This window comes from Natator depressus, chromosome 9, assembly GCF_965152275.1.
Source record: "Natator depressus isolate rNatDep1 chromosome 9, rNatDep2.hap1, whole genome shotgun sequence".
In the NCBI taxonomy this organism is placed as follows: domain Eukaryota; kingdom Metazoa; phylum Chordata; order Testudines; family Cheloniidae; genus Natator; species Natator depressus.
In genome coordinates, this window is record NC_134242.1 from 21032536 (window position 1) to 21054094 (window position 21559).

The following is a 21559-nucleotide window of genomic DNA, read 5'->3' on the forward strand; positions in this document are numbered from 1 at the left end:
CAAAGGCCTTGGCACAAGTTACCTCATCCAAACTCATCCAGAATTAGACTATAAAAATAGCAAAACCCTTATTTTTACCATTTGGCAATCTTCATCTTTTATGTTCTTATGATATTGACATATAGACAGCCATACTGGGTCAGAACAATGGTCCATCTAGCCCAGTATCTGGTCTTCCGACAGCGGCCAGTGCCAGATGCTTCAAGCGGAGTGAACAGAACAGGGCAACTTATCACAGGATTCATCCCCTGTTGTCCAGTCCCAGCATTTAGCAGTCAGAGGTTTAGCGATACCCAGAGCAGGGGGTTGTGTCCCTGACTATCTTGGCTAATAGCCATTCATGGACTTATCCTTCAGGAATTTATCTAATTCTTTTTTTGAACCCTGTTACAGTTTTGGCAATCACAACATCCCCTGGCAATGATTTCCACAGGCTGACTTAGTATATGTGTATAATCATAACTAGTTTTTATTTAAGTGGGGAAGTTTTGGGAAGCACTGTGACTTTTAAATGTCAACATTTTTATCTTCTTCAAACATGGGTTTTCGGAAGACTTCCTACTCAAAGTCCATCATCATCTCTGCAGATTACTAAAAGGTCTTATCAGTAATTTTTCCCACTGAATTTTGAGGGGTGCTTTATTTTAGGGCCCTGATAATCATTGTTCCCCAACTCTCAGGTCATGTACAACCTATTTCGCTTCTTCTCCTGCAATAGACAAAAATTGAAATGGTCTACCTTCACAGCCTTCAGTGTAGAGGCATACCAGAATTGTGGCCGGAGACAAATGAGGCATGTCATGGACAGTGAGGGTGTGGCCAAAGCACACTGTGTTATGGGTATTCTGAGTTGCTGTAACAGCCCTTCGGGGGCTATGATAGACAGCTATAAGTAGACAGATTTATGCCAGAGATCAGAACAGTCAATAGCCACCTCCAAAATCTCAGGGACCACAAAGTTGGCATAAAGCCACGTAACAGCACCCAGTTCAGAATTGAGGCCACAATGTCTTATATGTTAGGATTCCTCTTGATTTTTCAACAGGGTTTACAGGTCTGTATTGGACTATCCATGAATGTGGTGTTATTCACCCAGTGTTTCCTGCACCCTTTTATAGTGCAACATTGCCATCTTCTGTCTATTCCTTCATCAACAAACTGACAAATAATTGGATGACATACAGTGTTACAGCTAGCTTGTTCCAAACAACGCTGTTCAAAATGCAAATAAGGTTGCAATTAATCAGTTTTAAATTAATTTTAACATTTAAAAAATATATAAGATATGATATGGCAGGAAAGTATTTGGAGGAAGGATTATGAAGAGTAACGAGAATATTTAATACCAGTGAAAGCATTAAATCCTGGTACACTGAAATGTTAGTACAGGTGTACAACTTTTGAAAAAGCAACTGTGAAAAAACGGGACAGGAGGTGGGGGGTAATAGGGACCTATATAAGGAAAAGTCCCAAAAAACAGGACTGTCCCTTTAAAGATGGGACATCTGGTCACCCTAGTACAACTCCAGGACGTTTTTCATACCCCTGCTATTCACTCATTCAAAAAAGAAATTGTACATCCTTCAAGCTGCAGTTAGTGTGTATTTGGATAATATAAACAGACAGTGCCAGGTTTTATCAGTTTGGGAAAGGATGTACCAGATTCCTTTTGCAGTACGTTCAGTCACCAGTTGAATCCTGTGTGCCTCATCTCAGACATAAACCCTGGGGGTTTGTGATCTCTGCTCATTTTTCTTTGTGGGGACTCCAGGAGGGGACTCGGTAACTACATTCCAATTTGCAACAGTGGATCCACAACAGAAACTTTCTGAATGGAATTCTAGATTTTGCTGCAGTTACCATAGTCACAAGATCCTGTGTCTTCAGAAGTATCCCAGGGTTGCTGGGAAAAGTCACCAGAGACTTTCTGAACCACTTAGAAACCAGAGGATTTGGGTCTGGCCTCCACTGTGGTTCTTGGATGCCAATGGAGCTGGTACAAAGGGGCCAAAATCTAGTGGAACTGAACCCCAGGTAATATCCCTGGTCCATGGGGAATCCCCAAGTGACTCAGAAACTATGTCATCTTGCAGCCCCTCTGTCAGAAGGGGAATGGTTGAGGGGAGGGAAAATAGCTAGAGAAAGTGTCTACCTATTCTTGGCTGCTGAAATGGCTTCTTGGATGCCATTGCAACCGGGAGTACAGTCACATGGAGACAGTACAGCTCCCCTTTTCTTCCCTCTTCTCAGCTTGGACGACTGTGGAGGGAGAGAAAGAATACTCCTCCACAACTCCCTGCCGTCCTCCTCGGCTGGCACAGTGAAAAGTCTCCTTCCCATGTTCATTTAGTCTCATCACTGATTGCAGCTGAGCATATAGAGGTACATGTACTGGGATCAGAGCGAGGGAGAGGGTTGTTTCTTTTTGTATCTAGCAGAAAGATACAGGGTGATCTGATGAAAGAGTAGACCCAAACCAAAAAGCTGGATAATGCCCCACACTTTGAATCTAGATCTGAGCTCATGGCTGGACTCTAGCAGTGTAATGGGCATAGCCAAACCAACCCCCAAAATCTATTCACCCCCAAACTTGGTTGAAGAGGAAGTTTTGAACTTTAGACTCAAAGGTCAATTGGTTTCCCTCTTGCTAGTGGTCTACACAAGAATCAAGAATTCAACCACTGAACTTTGGAGAAGTTTTTGTCTGGATACGTGTGATAGAAGAACCTAAATCGCTAGAGTCAGACTGGGGCCTCAGTTCCCTGTACCCTGAACTTTGGGGTGACAGGGCTCAAACTCCAGGCCCAAACCATATCAGAATAGCTTGGGCCAGGCCTCTGTCTATTTAGAGCTTTATTTTATTTTTTATGAAAAGGCTTAAAACTGAATCCACACCAAAAACCTGTGTCCAAATACCCCGGAGGTTTGAGACAATTCAGAATCCAAACTCAGAGCCAGATCCAAACTTCCTGAGTGGTCTCTCTCTTTCCCCATTAGGCCAAACCAAACCTAACCTCCAAATGCAGACACCACCAAATTTTGGGTAGGGGCAACTCAAACAGCATCTCTATTGGGTTGGTAGGTCACCTGTTACAGTCGTATTGTTGCCCCTTTGACAAGCATCAGCAGATTGTCCGGGCCTAACAGGTCAGTTTCCTATTTGGAGCAAAAATTGGTGACGTGAACTTAGGTATTTCCTTTGTGTAATATGTTTATTTACAAATTTACAAAAGTTCTGCTCCCTTCAACAGGGAGGTAACAAACACACAGACAACTGCCTCCTGTAGAAAGCTCATATCATGCATCTCTGTCCCATCCCCAGAAGTGACAGTCTTCTGACCCTCTCTCTCCAGGACCTTACACATCTGTAACTGTTAACAGTACCAGTCCCTTACTTTTAAACCTGGCCTGGTAACTCCTAGCCAAGGCTGCTCACCAAGACCACATGGCTCAGAAAGGTAGGCCTGCTTTACCTTCCTTTTTTAACCCTCCTTTTGAGGAGCTTCTTAACCTCAAAGCTTCAACTGCCAGACAAAGGAAAGCATTTTAACCCACACTATAACATTAATGAAGCTCTGTGCGTAGTTACTACATGGCCCCTATGGGAAGCTTGTACATCAGTGACCCCAACATGCAAGCCATTAGCACCTTTTGCCCTTGTAGTTCATTTCATGTCAAGAGACCTCAAAACATTTCAATAAATGCAAACAAACAGCAGCATTGAAATGCAGCACCTCTGGGTTGGAGTGCAGCGGCCAGTTAGCTTACAGTTCACTGCATAACAATGGCTGGGGGCAGAAGGGAATTCTGGCAGAGACAATCCTTACAAAGTGAATAGCACCATAGTATCCTTAATGAACATGCAGAGCCAACAGGACCTCTGTATGCAAAGCCCAGTCTGAAGCATGTTTCTCTCTTGTGTAGCAATTAGGTTTACCTACTCTGAAATACTGTCTTCCAAGTGGCTTGTTTAAGAGCATTTTTGAAAGAACAGTCTAGACTTTCATTTGAGAGACACCTACAGAAGTCTCTTCATTGCATCTTTCAAGCTATGATCAAACCTGATGCAGTTCCCCCCCGTTCTCAAATATTTATTTTCTACTGCCACTGTGAAGATTTTTATTGTTATTATTCAAAAGAAAAATATTTAGTAGTTCAGAATCAAAAATATTCCCTTTTTTTAAATCAAAGTTCACATTGAATTACTGCAAAACATTTGGAATTTTTGGAGCCTGCATATAAGAGTGAAAGTTTATATTATTCCTCTGTGTACAATCATGATTGGAGCTACTACATTTGGTTCTTTGCCTTCTCCCATTTCCATCACCACGGTGTCTGACACCACTCGACACAGTTGACTAGATTTTCAGATCTGAGAACACAGATAAGAATTGTTACCTGATTTGCCCTTACAATCATGTTGTGTCCACAGCTTAGACAGTCACTGATAATTAGGCCCAGTGTATCATACCAGTAGCCCTAAGATAATTCAAAGTGATCAAGTTGTTGCAAGAGAAATCTTTGGGAGTAAATAGCTGGCTGAAATATTTCTAACAAAATAGGGTTTTTTTCCTGTTTCCAGCTTAATAAAACTTTAGATGAAATGTGGCATCTTATGCACATTTTTTCCATTTGCGTTGTCCCCCCCCCCCCCCCCCCCGCCAAGAGGCAACACACCAAAGCTGACAGAGCACAGGTCTGGGAGCCAGGAAGACCTGGATTCTATTCCTGCTTCTCACACCAACTGGGTTAGTACTTTGCACATTTTGAGCACTTTACAAACATTAGCCTCCCCATATCCTTGTGAACTAACCTCCATTTTACAGATGGGGGAACGGAGGTTGACAAATGACTTGCTCCGGGTGGTGTCAGAGCCAGGTTTCAAATGCAGACCTGATGCCCCCCAGGCCCATGCTCAGTCCATTAGAACAGCACACACAGGCAAGTAATTTAACTTCACTGCACTCTCAATTTCCCCCATGGAATAACAACTCCTTACATTCCTACCTGACAGGGTGTTCTGGGTTTAATAAGTTAACACTTGGGCAGGGCTTTGAAAATATAAAATACTAGATAATAATTAAGTGTCCTTGCAGCCTGGACAAGTAGAGAGCAGCAATGCACCAGGGAGAATAAACATCACTCATTGCCTTCCATGGAGCCCCAGTGCTAAAGACCCAGGCCAGACAAAGGGAGCATGTCTTGACAGAGTATTGACAGGGTACTGAATAATGAAAGGAGCTGGAGCAGAGCAAGAGATGAAGCAGTTTCTATGTCTGACTAGCCAGAATGTGGTAGTCTTACAGCACATGTACATGGCATTGGTCCCATTGTCTGGCTGAGATCACAAGCCCAGGGGAGAGAAAACAGATGGTCAGCCTCTCATCTAGGGAGAGATTAGCATCTTGGACAGTGTCATAAATATAAAGGGAAGGGTAACCACCTTTCTGTATACAGTGCTATAAAATCCCTCCTGGCCAGAGGCAAAACCCTTTCACCTGTAAAAGGTTAAGAAGCTAAGGTAACCTAGCTGGCACCTGACCCAAAATGACCAATTAGAGGACGAGATACTTTTAAATCTGGAGTGGGGGGAACAAAGGGTTCGTCTGTCTGTGTAATGCTTTTGCCGGGAACAGATCAGGAATGCAGCCTCACAACTCCTGTTAAGTTAGTAAGTAATCTAGCTAGAAATGAGTTAGATTTCCTTTTGTTTAATGGCTGGTAAAATAAACTGTGCTGGATGGAATGTATATTCTGGTTTTTGTGTCTTTTTGTAACTTAAGGTTTTGCCTAGAGGGATTCTCTATGTTTTGAATCTGATTACCCTGTAAGGTATTTACCATCCTGATTTTACAGAGGTGATTGTTTTACCTTTTCTTTAATTAAAATTCTTCTTTTAAGAACCTGATTGCTTTTTCATTGTTCTTAAGATCCATGGGTTTGGGTCTGTGTTCACCTGTACCAATTTGTGAGGATTCTTATCAAGTCTTCCCCAGGAAAGGGGGTGTAGGGCTTTGGGGGGATATTTGGGGGGAAAGACGTCTCCAAGTGGGCTCTTTCCCTGTTCTTTGTTTAACACACTTGGTGATTGCAGCATACTGTTCAAGGACAAGGCAAAGTTTGTACCTTGGGGAAGTTTTTAACCTAAGCTGGTAAGAATAAGCTTAGCGGGTCTTTCATGCAGGTCCCCACATCTGTACCCTAGAGTTCAGCGTGGGGAAGGAACCTTGACAGACAGAAAACAACAAAAATGGGATTCTGTATGGAAAAAGCAGGCTAATCATCCGAAACTACAGATATTCAGTGGGAGAGAAACATGGGCTGCAATAGTACTAAAACAAATCTAGGACTGATAGTGGAAGTACGTTTGCAAGACTGAGGGTGAATGTTTGCAATGTGATGAGGATGTAAAAAGAGACTAAAGCAGTTTTGGCCAGCATACAGAAAGGCAGCACACAACAGGGCAGTACTGGGGTCTCTACACACAGCTCTGGTGTAACCCTGCTTGTGACACCCAGAATTCAGTTTAGTAACACTTGAGGGCTGATGAATGATTAAGACAGCAGCTGAAAATGCAGAGCTTTGCTATGTGCCAAGTCAAATATCTGACAGGTAGTAAGACTCAGGGGAAAAGGATCTAGCAAGGTACCAGTAACTGGGAGTAATGAGATAAATGAAGAAATAGAAAAGACGACTGAACATCAAGAAGATCTTCCAGACCAGGAGATCTCTTAAGCAACAGAATAATTTCCTAAGGGAAACGATAGAAGTCCCCTCATCACATGACTAGTCTGGACACAACAGCAGAAGTACCACAGAGGGAGCAATCCTGCTTTGGCAGAAAAATGAACTGGATGAACTAAACAGACCATTTTTCATCTCTGACTTCTGTTATATATCATCTCCTTCATTTTGTGCTACAGAATACATTGTAGTATAGGATTTCTGGAATTAGCACATGCACCGCTTGCTATCCTAGTGGATTCTGTTGCTTTTCCCTGTCTGAATTTCCTCCCCCCTTAAGCTGACACCGTGGGTGCTGTCACCCATATAATGACTAAGGTCTGACAGTTGACTGGCGACATGTCTTCTGTTAGGGAAATTGTTTTTCCCTTACCCTTCACCACATCAACAAATGCAAATAGCAGATAGGCAAACACCATCATTGCATTTAGTGAGAGGGCACTGAGTGGGACAACCTCTGAGGTATTGTACTATTATCCACATTTTACAAAAGGGAAAATTAGACACAAAGTCATAAGATGATTTGCCTAAGTGGCATTAAATTCAAGAATTGCATATGGCACTGAGAGGCAGGATATCTGGGTTCTGGTTTGGACACTGACATGTTAAATAACCATGGGCAAGTTACTTATTAACCTCTTGCTGTTTTTACTGGTTTTGGCCTCTGTGATACATTTCCATGAACAAATGCTCCGGCAATGAATTAAAATTGGAGATGGGCTAAAACTGAAACCCACATCCAAACAAAGGAAAAGTTTGGATCTAAGCTTCACGGCTTCAGCCTATTTACAGATTTAACAAGAGCTGGTCAAAAGCTTGTAAGATTTAAGATTTCGATTAAAAAAATCAACAAAGTTTAGATTGTTTTGAAGAAATTATTGGTTGAAATTTGTGATTTTTTTTTTTAAAACAAAAAATACATCCTGTTTTTTGACCAGCTCTAATTGAAATGCAGTTTCTCTATCCACAGCTGTCATTCATAGATGCATGGATTGTGATTATCTAGTCTGACCGCCTTTATAACACAAGCCATAAAACATCCCCAAAGTAATTCCTAGAGCATCTTTTAGAAAAGCAACCAGTCTTGATTTATCCAATCTTGAATCATTGTTTCCCCTAAATCATTTTAAGAGTTCACAGATTTAGGGAATCAAAACTTGGGCTAAGCAAACCAGTTCAAATAAAATAAGAATCCCCTGAATCTGTCCCCAAATTTCAGAGGGTCACATTCTGATATCCTCTCTCACATTCATTAGCTCCTTACTACACAGGTAGTCCTGTTGATACCAGTGGGACTACCAACAGCATAAGGAGCTACTCAATTGGAGCAGGGGTATCAGAATCAGGCTCACAAAAGTGCCAAAACAGTAGAAGAAAGATGCTTTTGTGATATCTCCAGTCTGAATGACAAAAAAAACCAGAAAACTTATTTGGGTTTGAGGAGAAACATCTTTCTGCAAGATTTAAAATCTACTTTTGCAGACAGACTAAGCGATAGTTAAGTTTTGAATAAGCATCCAAAGTTTTCCCATTAATTAGAACCTAGAAAAATGTTCCCCCGTTTCAGACACTCAGTTATATTCACCAGTAATGTAAATGGCATTTTGTTGTACAGGAAACCAGCACTGTTAGCATTTTCTAAGTTTACCTAAGCAAAGAAGTTTCCTTTTGGATCTTTGAAATTATCAGGCTTAACTCTTAGATCCTGTATAGGAAACATTTTCCACCAGAACACCCTGATATACTATAGCTCAGCCTTCCACATTAGTGTCAGGCGTTTAGCTTGTTCAAGAATTACCTTATTTTGGACAGAAAATTGGGGTTTGACTAAATGAAATTTTTCCCAAGATGTATCTGCTTTTCTTGAAGATGTTCAGTTGTTGATGGGAAAACCAAAAGCTGAAGTTTTCATTTTTCAGCGACTGAAAAAAAATTTGCCCCCTCTCCACCCCAAAATTCTGACCAACTCCTATAATGAAATTAGTTGTGCCTGTGCAATCTAGGAAATAGACTTGCTATAGTTTTCCCAGAGGAGCTAAAGTAGGACAGTCAGATCAGCAAAATAGTCCAGAATACTGGACTATTTTTAGATATGGCTTGCTATTACATACAGCACACTCCTTTCCTTTAGAGTGCCATTTGAGAGCCTATCCCTCCCTCATTGCCAATTGTTGTGTCTGTCAGTGGGTGACCAGAAACACGGTGTGCTAAGCCATTTAACAGAGTAATTTTTTGTAAGGAGGAGGCAGCTATGAGCTGTATAAGGCTCACACTAGAGAATCAGAGTACTGGCGTTCAGTTAGAAGCCTGCTGCTGGACTGCCGAGAGCTCTTGTTCTCGTTCTTTAGATAAGGATCCAGATGAACTGCTTGAAAACTATATCTATGGAATTTATTGGGGGAGTGGGGGTTTTATATTGTGCTGGTTTTTGGATGTGGTTAATACAGCACAGTTTGCGTTAAGCTATCTTTTCATCTGACCAGCAGGTCTTTCAAAGAGCAGTTACTCAAGGAATGAGGTCACACAGACATGCAGCTGAGTTGTCCGAAAGAAGTTATGCATAGGCCCCCATTCTTCCATCCACTTTTTATAAGAATAGGCACACTGATTAAAAAATCTCCAGCTGCCAGCAACATTTCTCAGTTCATTATCCAGGAGCAGCACAGAGCAGCGGAGCTGACCAAGAACTGTCAGCATATTCAGTTCTACTTATGGTCATCTTCTGAAGAACTTCAGTGGCTATTATTGAGATATCCCAGCCCACCTTTGGAATGCATTAGCACACTGCAGAAAGCAAAGAAGCAGAGGCCCCCACATATTACCAGATATTCTCCTATAGGTCAGCAGTGACAAAACTGGGAACCAACAGTCCCTAACTTTTTCCTTCCAATCACTGTTATAGGCAGAAGTTCACATGTGCATCCAGCCACCTTTTCCCATTTATTATCCAAGAGAAGCCAAACTAATTAAGTAATCAGCCTCCAACAATCTATTCTTTCAGCATGAGAGAATCATAGCCTCCCATTAACTTTCCATGAAGTACCAGAAAAGCTAAGTGAGAAACCACCAGCCTGAAGACATTTTCTCCTCCAATTTACATTTTAATGAAAGAGAAGAGAACTTATTGCAAAGTGCTAGGAGTTGATAGGGTTGTGTAGACTCTAAGGGTCTGACAAATATATGCACTGACCCACATTTTTACATTTGATAGGACAACGGGGGAAACTGTTGAAGAGCTCATTTGGAGCTGCATTAATTACACTTTCTGTTTGAAAATAGCAAAACATGCCACCAAGAGCTAGCTTGCAGGCTGCATTTGTGGGACAGTTTAGACTAGTGTTTAGAACCGATAACTGGGTGCCAGAAAGGTCCAAAGCTCCAATGGTGGCTGAGCCACTGATTGTGTGATCATCATGGTCAAGGCACTTGACTTTCTTGTGCCTTACTCACCTCAGTTGTAAAAGCTATAAAAGCAGCACGACTTCACTGAAAGACAGATGCTGTGTCTGGGTAGAGCCTTCCTGGGTAATTAGATTTCCCCAAGTCATTGTCACTGAAAAACAGAGGAGTTAGTGACAGGTTTTTGGCTGTGGCATTTACTTTCTCTGATTTAGCACAGGCATTAATTAAGGCTACGATTTGGGATTTCCTATTCTCTTATCACAGCTGGAGAACACAGCAGAAGTGAAAAAGTCCTGCACTGCCATTCAGCTGTTTATCTCGTCCACTTTTCTAATAGGACAGTGGCAAAACTATCTGAGAAATTCCAGCTTGTATCCTAGGCATTAGAGCACTTTAAATCACTTGCTATAGCAGAGGACTGGCGGAGACATTGATCCCAAGCCCCATAGTTCTGCCTACTTAATATGTAACTGCTGGGGAGTTGCAGCCTCTTATGTTTGGGTTTTATTACAGATCATAACAGTAGATTAAAGAGGAGTCAAGTTTGTCCTTGCTTACACTTACTATGCATGCGTAAGTGGTTGACCCTAACAAAGCTCTTCAAATATCATTGAACAGAATGATCAAAAAGTGCCAAAACTCTGTTCCTCCGTAGGAATTGCACACAGCAGCCTAGGCCTGGATTTATGGTCTCTTTCCTCCCCTCCCAGTATGGGAGCTTCAAACATTTTCTTAAAAAAAAAAAAATCTCACCTTCCCTAGATCTATCTAGATATACAGATGGCCCCCTCCACTGTAGCATCTGTGCAGCACCTCCCACGTTTGCATGGATTTAGTATCACAATACCCCTGTGAGGTAGGGAAATGTTATTGCCATTTGCAGATGGAGGCACAAAGAGACTAAAACATCTGGCAGAGGTCACACAAGAAATCTGTGGCAGAACCAGTAGCTAAATCCACATCTTCTGAATCCCAATTCAGCACCTTTACTGCGTTCAATGGCAGAGCAGAAAAGCAATTGAAACACACGAGCCTGCTACAGGGCTCTTTTAAATGAGAGAACAATGGACTTGACTATGGTTGGCAGATGGGTAGCCATATTCTCCTGCTTACCTTCTATGGAGTACAAAGTTGAAAAGAAGAGGTAGCCAGCAAATGAATCCACCATTGAGCACTGAATAAGGAAAGCAGCATTGTTTAAGAGAGAGAAATACTTCCTGGATAAGTCATCATTTTACCCTCCAGGGAGTAAGTGGCAAAGGCAGTTGTGAAGTGCCTGGCCATTCACAAAAAAGAGATGGTGTTCAGCAAAGTAAGCTCAAGACACTGACAGCTATCACCGGCCAGTGATAAAGCAGCCTTGGGTGAATGAATAGCATTTCCCTCTCACTGTCACTGTGAGAACAACAGAGCATTTAAGACATACAGACATTTTTTTCCCTGCTCATTTTTTAAAATGTGGAACCAGTGGGTCTCCTAAGCAGGCTCCCATCTCAGCAAGGCAGCACAAATTGTACTAGCATTAGAGCAGGGCACACCCTGCCTCGACCTCAAGGATATGCCTCCCCTACCTCATCTTGCAGAACCTGATGGATCAGAGCAAGAGAGTAATCCCTGAGCAGGAAGGGAAACTTGGGTAGCAGTAGAGCGCTTTAAGGGCTTTCATGGGAGTCTCTCAGTGTTATCAGGATATGTAGAATCTCGATAGTGTAGGTCTTAACCCCAGCACATCACACAGATGAACTAAAGCCACAACTTATCCAAAGTTGAGGGGAAAGTATTCTAAAAGATACAAACAAGCAAAAACAAAAACCAGAACTCACGAAGCATGCGGCTATCACCACCACAAGTACCTGGCTCGTTGATTGGTCCCTTTGCCCACATCCTTCACTTGTTTTTTGTCTATTCCATTTTCACCAGGACAAGGACCTATCTTCATACACACCTGTAAAGTACCTGTGGGCATGCTCAAACAGTAAATAATAAAGTGGAGAACTTTCCACAGGCTGCCTTCTAGCCACATGGTTCATTATTCTCCTGCACAGCAAACAGACTAGAATTACAACACTCAAATTTCAATCTACCAAAACCAATCCCAAACCGCATTAATTTTAAGACATCAGAGTTGTTTCCTTTTTGCAGGGTGGGGGCGGGAGACACAAGAAACCACCAATAAATATTTTGTATAGAGCTTTACATTTTTAAGAATGAGTTCTACAACTTTCCTCTAGTCTTTCCTATTATCCTAGAATTTCCTAATTTACAAATAATTATGTATGTGCTAGTAACAGTCTGTAGAAATAGTCTGTATGTAATTCCATTAATTAATCCTATATACCATATCTGAATTGTAAGGGATGAGTTAGAAAAGAATTCTGCCAAGATCATAGGATGTACTGCCCTGAACTTATGGAATAGGTGTTTGTTTCAGGACCAGACGGTGAAGTCTTCCAGTTCAGACATTTCATCTCAGCTGGCTATGGCAGGGATCCAGATGCCTAGAAAGGAGAGCAGCAAGCAGCGTCTGACGCCACAAGGGATCATATTCAAAAAGCTCAAACTGATCTGAAGTTGTGACTTATCCATTGCCAAGAAGATCTTGGCCTTGGATGTGCTAATAAATAGTGTTTGTTGGATTCTCATTGCAGATGTTTACTTTTTAAAAAAGTTCATTCTCTGTATGGTTTCTGCAAGTGTTAGATAAAGTTACCTTTGAAAATTTGGGCTAAGGTGTTTGAAATCTTTATTCATGTTGGTAAGGACTTGTCAGAGTGTTTTTAAAGGGACTTATTGTCTACATATGCCTCATTATGAACAAAGTTGCGCAATGAGGCTGTAGGGAAAGAAGCATGCCTGAAAGCTCTGATTATTCTATTGTTACCATTCTGTTGTTGCTTGGGCACTTGGAATGAAATCCCGGCCCCTATGAAGTCAATGGGGTGGGAATTTTACATTTATTTTTTGCTCAGTTGCAAGCACAGGTTTACAAGGGCATTCCAGTTCATCCAAACATTGGCCCCAATGATACCATAATGGAGGTGAGGCTGATTCCAGTTTGTGTAAAAGTCAGTTGGATCAAGCTAATATTTTGTCATTACAGAGATGATACCACTCATTTGACTCAATTACAAATTTCCCATTGACTTTAATGAGAGCAGGATCAGTCCTTTTCTTACTGATAAAATTAGTCACTGTAAGACTGACTGACTATATGTCCTGGTTTTCTGCAAAACGTACATTGCATTATCTTGCTAGTACATGCGACAGGGCCTCTGAAAACTTGCGGGAAACCACGGACTACATTTTAGCCTATACTTTGCTTTGTTTCTAGTAACGAACTGTTGAAATTCTTGAAGGACAATTCCAATGTATTGGGAGACTTTAATTATTTTAATTTTTTACCCGAACCTCAGGAAAATAACACCTGTAAAGGTCTAGTATACTAGCAATGGAGTTGATTCTACAAAAGTAAAAACACCTAAAAACTGAAATTTCAGAGTGGGGGTAGTAAATTGGCATATCTGGAAAAAACCATTTTCTGTCGATACTAAAATGTGAGTGGCTTTCAGGAGATGTACTCATGCTTCTTAGAAACATATGATTAGTTTAACAGTATTGTCCAACAACTTACATTTCCACTCATATTATAATACATCAAGATGGATACAGAGCTTTGATATTGTATCTGTAATTATTAGACGTGTACTTCCTTATTTCACCCCATTCTTCATTTACTAAAAAACATTTTAAGAACAGTAAAAAGAAACCTTGAAAATGGACTCTGATCATTTGTTCACCAGAAATTGCTCTCTGTGGACACAACTTTCATGTTTAGATTTATCAGACTAATTCTATATAACCCCAAATTCACACACATAAAACCAATTTACAGGTTTGTGATATATAGCTAAATACCAACAGAAAGAGGCTGAGAGTCAGAATGGATAAAACAACAATTTCATTTATATAAGTAACGTGATTATATTATTCTAACATTTTATTGACTCTTTAAAATGAAATAAACTCTGAGATTAAGAGGGCCATAGACAGACATTTTTATTGACTAGTCTGGTGTCCTTTCAATACCAAATTGATGAGCAATCATGGCAAACAATCTTATTAAGCTAGTTTGCAGATTTATGAAGACCCTGTAGTTTAATAAACTGTTATGGGGCAATGAAAGTTTATGTAGATCACTAGAAATATCAGAAGAGTACTCCAAAAGGCACCATAAAATGGCGCATTACTCGTTTAATTCACGACCTAACTAAAATAAAATCAGTAGTTGTTTTATTAGTTTGTCCTCATCATAGCAAAATCCAGTTTTCCTGCCTAGAGTATCTATTACTTGGTGAACAGACTGGAGCCCTAGTCTGGAGAACAATAAGTTCAAGAGACCTGAATTTCACTTAATGAAAACTGTCTTCTCTTTGGGGGGTGATAGGACACACTTAAAGTAAGGACAACAGAAAGAAAGATAAAGGTGGATGGGACGCAAGTACAGAGAAAGTAAATGTCAACAAAAATTAAGCCGATGATCCCTTCCTCAGTCAGAGAGAAAAGGTACAATGGTTACATCCCCACTGTCTCTTCGGTGCCTTTAAGGAGAGAAGCTAGAGTTATATCCTGCCACCCAATTTTCCACCATCTGAGAGGAAACACATTTACACCTCCCCTTTTTCTACGCCCACCAAACTACATGGAAAGAAAAACAGCTCCTTGCAGTTCTCTCTTCTCCCACATACCCACTCTGCTTCCTTAAAGAGAAATGGGGAACCAGGCACACCTTTTGTACAATCCCATTTCACCCCCCCCTTTTCTCTTCAAATGCTTAAACTGAAAGCTCTTTGGGGCAATGACTGTTTAAAAGACGTGTAAATAAAGTGCCAAGCATGATGGAGACCTGGTCCCTGATTGGGACCTTTAGGTACTGCCACAATACAAATAATATTGTAAAAGTTTAGATTATATTTATGAGTAACAGGAGCTAAGAATAATTCTTTCAAGCTACACAGTATACCAGCTCTTACTTGTTACTCCACCTCCATCTGCTCTGGAATGACATTAACACACAGCTACTCCCCTGTTCCACACCTGACTTGGAAAATGCAAGTCACTTTATCCTCTGGACAGCACAAAACACATGCAAACTCAACTGGAAAATGAGACTAAAGGCTACGGTGAAGGCAGTTACGGCTACCAGAGAGAGAGAGAAAATGATTCTGTAGTCCAGTGGTTAAGGGCTCCAGTCCCCCTACTCCCACCACTCTTTCATTATTTATCCACAGTGGAACAGCTTCAACGGGAGAGACTGAGGAACCCCACATAGGAATTATCTGATAGCAGGGGTGGGCAAACTTTTTGGCCTGAAGGCCACATCTGGGTATGGAAATTTTATGGCAGGCCATGAATGCTCATGAAATTGGGGGTAGGGATGTGGGAGCAGGTGAGGGCTCCAGCTGGAGGTGCAGGCTCTGGGATGGGGCTGCGGATAAGGGGTTTGAGGTGCAGGAGGGTGCTCCAGTCTGGGACCAAGAGGTTCAGAGAGTGGGAGGAGGATCAGGGCTGGGGCAGGGGGTTGGGGCACGGGGGGGACTGAGGGCTCCGACTGGGGCTGTGGGCTCTGGGGTGGGGCTTACCTGAGGCAGCTCCCTGAAGCAGTGGCATATTCCCCTTCCATCTCCTATGCAGAGGCACAGCCAGACGGCTCTGCATGCTGCCCCATCCGCAGGCGCCACCCCCGCAGCTCACTTTGGCTGCGGTTCTGAGCCAATGGGAGCTGCAGGAGCAGATCCTGGGGCTGAAGCAGTGTGTGGAGCCCCCTGGCTGCCCCTACACGTGGGAGCCGGAGGGGGGACATGCTATCTGCTTCCCAGGAGCCACACAGAGTGGGACAAGCCCCTGAACCTGCTCCCAGGCTAGAGCGCTGGAGCGGAGCAAGGCCCCGACCCCGCTCCCAGGAGGAGCTCCAGGACTGCATTAAAAGGCCTGACGGGCTATAATATCCCCACCCCTGTCCTATAGCTCAATGGTTAGAGTACACAGAGTTGGGAGACCCCTGTTCAAGTCCTGTCTCCTCTTCTGGCAGAGAGAGGGAAATCAAACCTGAGTCTCCCACATCTCAGGTGATTGCTCTAACCACTCATCTAAAAGTTATAAGGTGGTCTTTGGGTTCCTATGGGTATGGTACTTGGAGGTAGGTTTAAGGTAGTGTGGGGAGCTATGGGTAGGGCTCCCCACACTAGGGTTAGTGTTCTTATGGGTAGGGTACCTGGAACTAGCCTTAGCGTCCCTATGGGTAGGGTTTCTATGGGTAAGGCTCCCCAAACTAGGATTAGGGTTCATATGGGTAGCTTACTTCCAGCTACAGTTAGGATTCCTATGAGTAGGGCACCTGGAGCTAGAGTTAGTGTTCCCATGGGTATGGTATTTGGAATTTGGGTTAGGGTTCCTATGGGTAGGGCTCCCTGACATATTGTTCCTGTGGGTAGGGTACCTGGATCTAGCGTTCGGGTTTGTATGGGTAGGACTCAACGCCATAAGGTTAGAGTTCTTATGGGTAGGGCACTTAGAGCTAAATTCAGGGTTCCTATGGGTAGAGCTCCCCGCCCTAGGGTTATGGTTCCTGTGGGTAGGGATCCCTGCCCTAGAGATAGGATTCCTATGGATACGTTACTTGGAGGTAGGGTTTGGATTTTTATGGTTAGGGCTCCCATCCCTAGGGTTACGGTTCCTATGGGTAGGGCTCCCCGCCTTAGCATTAGGATTCCTATGGTTAGTGTACTTGAAGCTAGAGTTAGGTTTCCTGTGGGTAAGGTTCTTGAAGCTAGGGTTAGGGTTCTGATGGTTAGGTTACTTGGAGCTAGGGTTAGGGTTCTTATGGGTAGGGCTCCCCACCCTCAGGTTGGGGTTCTTATGGGTAGGGTACCTGGAGCAAGAGTTAGGGTTCCTATGAGTAGGGATCCCAACCCTAAGGTTAGGGTTCCTATGGCTAGCATAGTGGGAGCTGGGGTTAGGGTTCCTTTGGGTAGGGTACTTGGAGCTAGGGTTAGGGTTCCTTCCTATGGGTAGGGCTCTCTCCATCCGTTGTATAGGGATCCTAGCCCCTAATTCAGCTGTATGGATCATAGTGTCGTTCCTCGACTTTCTAGGTGCTGTGACACTCAGCGTTGCAACACCAGTGCCTTTGTGGGTCCCACCTCTTCCTATATTTCTCATTAAATTGTCTACTCCTTAAGTGCTATGTACATTACCTAGAAACAATGTGGATAGAGAGATAACTCAGCACCATGTTGTGGCTATGTATTAGAGGGTGTTTGGAGGATATGATTCTTAACTGTGAATTTTCATCCATTTGTTAATACAAGATGAACTTTCTTTTAAACAATAGCTTATCTCACAAACTCTTCTTTTGTAAAAATGTCCTGGTATTGCTTTTTGCTAGGACACAACCCCAATCTAAAGGTATGAAGAAAACAGATCAGTTAGCAATGCTCTCTTAAATTCAATGTACTGTGGCTTACAACAGGATTCATTAAAATCAGCTTACTGATTTCAAGCTGAAGCAAACTGTAGGTTCCTTTAAAAACTGAAATGCTCCCTGAATTTCAATAGTTCTGTGCTGCATATTTCCTAAAATCATAGGAACAGACCTTCAGCTGGTGTAAACCACGATAGCACCATTGGCTTCAATGGAGCTATGACAATTTCCACCAGCTGAGGATCTGATCTGTAATTTTGTTAGAACCCAGAGAGAGACATAAGAATGAATTAGGTCATTTTAAAATAAGTCATTCAGTCTTTATTCCCTGTTTCTGTTCTCCTAGATAGGAAAAAGCAACAATTTGTATCTCCAAGATAATACCTATGTTTGTATAGAAATGTTGATTATTGCACTGCTCACAGTGAGCAACTGAGTTAGTTTAGCTGTCTGACAGGCCATAAGATCCTGGTGATCAAAAAAATATGTGCCTAAGTGTGTGTGCACCAAAGTTAGACATATTAATCATGCCTTCCCTCATGACCACCATGGCACACACATAATTGCATGTGTATATTTAGGGCCTGATATAAACCCACTGAAATCAATAGAAGATTCCCATGCACTTCTTTGAAAACGTGGGGTTCATTTTGCGGGAGAGACTGGATCCCTCCCCCCACTCCTTAGTTGGTTTTAAGCAATTAGGGGTGGGAATTTCAGAAGTGCTCAGCAATGACCTATATCTGCTCTCATTGGCAATAATTTCAGCACGAACAGAGTGAGCCCATTGCTGAACACTGAGGTTAGGGATTTGGGAATTTCTATTTGCTGTCATTTTTCATGCAAATGTTTTTTTTTAAAATTAGTTGGCCTGATGTAAATAACTTTATATGGAAAGCTACTCTCTTGCTGAATACCAGATGCATTTCATTTTGGTAAACAGGAATGTTTTCTCATTATTTTGCTTCATTGTGGTTTTTAATGTTATTGAAAGTGTTCAACAGCTTGCTTTTAAATAATGTTCACCCAGCTTGTCAAAACATAGAATAAGTAGTTCAAATACCATTACATGCAAGGAATGATATTATAATGCATGAGGTAGGGGAGGGAAGAAATCATTAAAAGAAGATATTTGGACCAAACATTGTTTCTGTCCAACACTATGTTCTAGCATGTGGCTTTATTGGTCCAGTGGTATATTTAAATATGAAGATTTATCATTTGAATTCCAGCTAATCACTTTCTAATTACCCAATTAAGACCATACTGTAATACAAGACCTACTGCATTAGATCAGCCAGTCAATCCCCTACCTGCAAATGAAAGATATAGTCTCCAACAGAAGACTTACTCAATATTAAATTGATACTACACTTGAATTTTGCTAAAGGCTAAGATGTAACCAAATAATAAGTGCTTCTCATGCAACAGCTCACAGGTATTTTAGGGTTTGATATCTTTATATATCCCTTCCATCAGTCCAGACATAGAAAAAACTGTAGTTACCATAGCAGCACTACTAGCTGAATTGGCAGGAAAGGTCTTACTATCTGGATTAACACACCATCTCCCACAGGACAATGCCAGGAGAAAGAGAGTTTCAGTAGAGCCTTGCACAAACTGGTGCGTACAGTTCCCCCACCTGCCACTGTCAATAATATAGGGCTATTTGCCCAACAGCAACAGCCCTGAGTAATGGATGGTCAATAGTCACATGCAGGGAGATATTCTCATAATTTATATCTAGTCCAAACCACTAGAAATGGAAAGTCCTGAGTATCATGAAGAACAATGAAGTGGGTCCTGTGGAACCTGAGACTTTAAACCAGAGACCCCATCAGAAAAGTTTCCCCATCAAAATGATAAGATACTATTTTAACCTTTGGGTCAATGTTTTATAGCCTTCCATGCTTGATCTGACTGCCTCATCTCCACAAGCCAGTATCAAGGGCTATGATTCTTTAGCCACCACTGTCTCTCACTTTCCTGTGTACAAATATGCTTATTTATAGAAAGAAAACCCTAGAAGTGCCAGCATTAGGACTATTAAGCCATTTTCTCTGCATCTTCACATGCTGGGAATTGAGCTAGGTGGGGACAAATTTAAACTGACCCTGATTTTGGTTTTGCAAAACTCAACCAAATGACAAGGATTAGCTAAGAGAAGACAAATTCAGTGTCTGCTCATCTCCAGTTTTATGTGTAATTAATTTGTATGTGAAAACAGTGAGCAATACACATTGCTGAATAACGTGAGTAGGGCTTTAAGAACTTCTGCAGCAAGACTGGCTGCAACAGTATATTCAGCCTAGTTCTCCTCTCACACTAACAAAAAAATAAATAAAAAAACCCCACCAAGCTAACGTCACTTTCCCTATTTACATGCATTCCATTTTTTCAGACTGCTTGACTTCAAGTTTAATATTGCATTAACATTCCTATTTTGCAGAGTAGAGATGTAGACACATTGTAAAAGTATTTTGTATGTCCTCTGGAGGAAAGGTGATAGATATGTGTATGTGTATATTCACCACCAGAGGGCTGTTGTGTAGTAACAACCTTCAATACCAGCCTTCATTGCAGTGTTTGAACCAGTGATCTAGAAGGAAACATATTATGCCCTATTACCAATAACCTCAGCCATCCTCCTCCCAGCTTCATCTGTACAGCTCCTATTTCAGTAAAAAAATATCATTGAAATTGTTAAAGTATGTTGTTGGTGAATCAAAACATTTACTGTGCAAGGTCTCAATTCTGCAAACACTTATGTATGTGCCAACTTTCAAGCTTGTGAGCAGTCCCGCCGAGGTTCCATTTTGATAAGTAATATTGAGCATTATGAACTTTGGCATTTTGCCAAAGAAAGCAACAGATCTCAGTGAGACCCACAAAATAAAATGTATTTCTAGCTCACACGCAAGTCATGTTTGCACAAACTTTCCAATCACAATGTATAAAATGAACTAATTTTTTTTCCTCCAGGAATAAATGACGAGAGAGCCACTTACGCAGGGATGAATTTTTCCCAGTTTTACCTATGAGCTGAAACCAAGAATGGAAAATTTCAGCCCAAAAGGAATCAGTTGAATGAAGTTAGGAGCAACTCAAAAAGGAGATTAGAATGGAAACAGTTTTCTAGCTTACCGAGAGTGGCCACTGCCACACCTACTATAAACATACAATGCAGGCACCTCTGGATAAAGGACACAGCAGTTGTTAAACTGAATCCAGCTATACTATACACCAATATGCACATGAGTATTCTGAAATGAAATCATTGCACTGTGGCATGCGTTACCATTCCAAAAAGACTGCTTCGAGTAGTACTTCTGGTGCTCTAGTCTCATGCTCAGAGGTACAGCTCTCTGGAAAAAGCACATAAGATTATGGCAGTGCTCTGACCATGAACAAATAATAGTGAATATAGCAAAACAACAGTGCCAACCTCCCCACCATTTGATAAATATTCCCTATTAAGAATCTTCCCCATTTTACAGACACTTCTGTTTAACTGAATGTGATAGCCCTTGAATACATTTTAATTTACATTGAAAGATTCCCCCCCGAAAAAAAAAGATTTTTTTGGTCCACACAATTGACATTATAGCAAAGCTACAAATCTTTATGACACGTATCAGTCCTTAAAGTGAGATCATTTTATGGTGTCTTTGAAACCATTATGCATTTATTTCATGAAATCACTGTGCTTTCACTGAAACACATTCATTTTTGTTCAAACTGGTCTACAGCACTTGAGCTGCTTGCTTACCTGGCTGCTTCCTATGCACTTGCTGATTAGTCATGTCCTCCCTGATATACGTAGAAGAAAGGATGAAAAAAAGGCCCCACTGAGCATGAATGTCTTGCTGATTTGCAGCTTAATGACAATAACAAATGGTATTTCCCAAAGGAGCGTGTGATTGGTGAGAGATT

General features: G+C 41.7%; 1 long non-coding RNA gene across 1 annotated transcript in view; it reads right to left on the bottom strand.

The window, feature by feature from the left end:
* The window catches only part of LOC141993392 (uncharacterized), a 62725-nt gene extending 41764 nt beyond the window's left edge, over window positions 1–20961 (bottom strand). The window contains exon 1 of the long non-coding RNA XR_012640841.1: window positions 20925–20961. This is a non-coding gene — a long non-coding RNA (uncharacterized LOC141993392). The remainder of the gene's footprint in view (window positions 1–20924) is intronic.
* Between the last annotated feature and the right edge of the window lie 598 nt (window positions 20962–21559).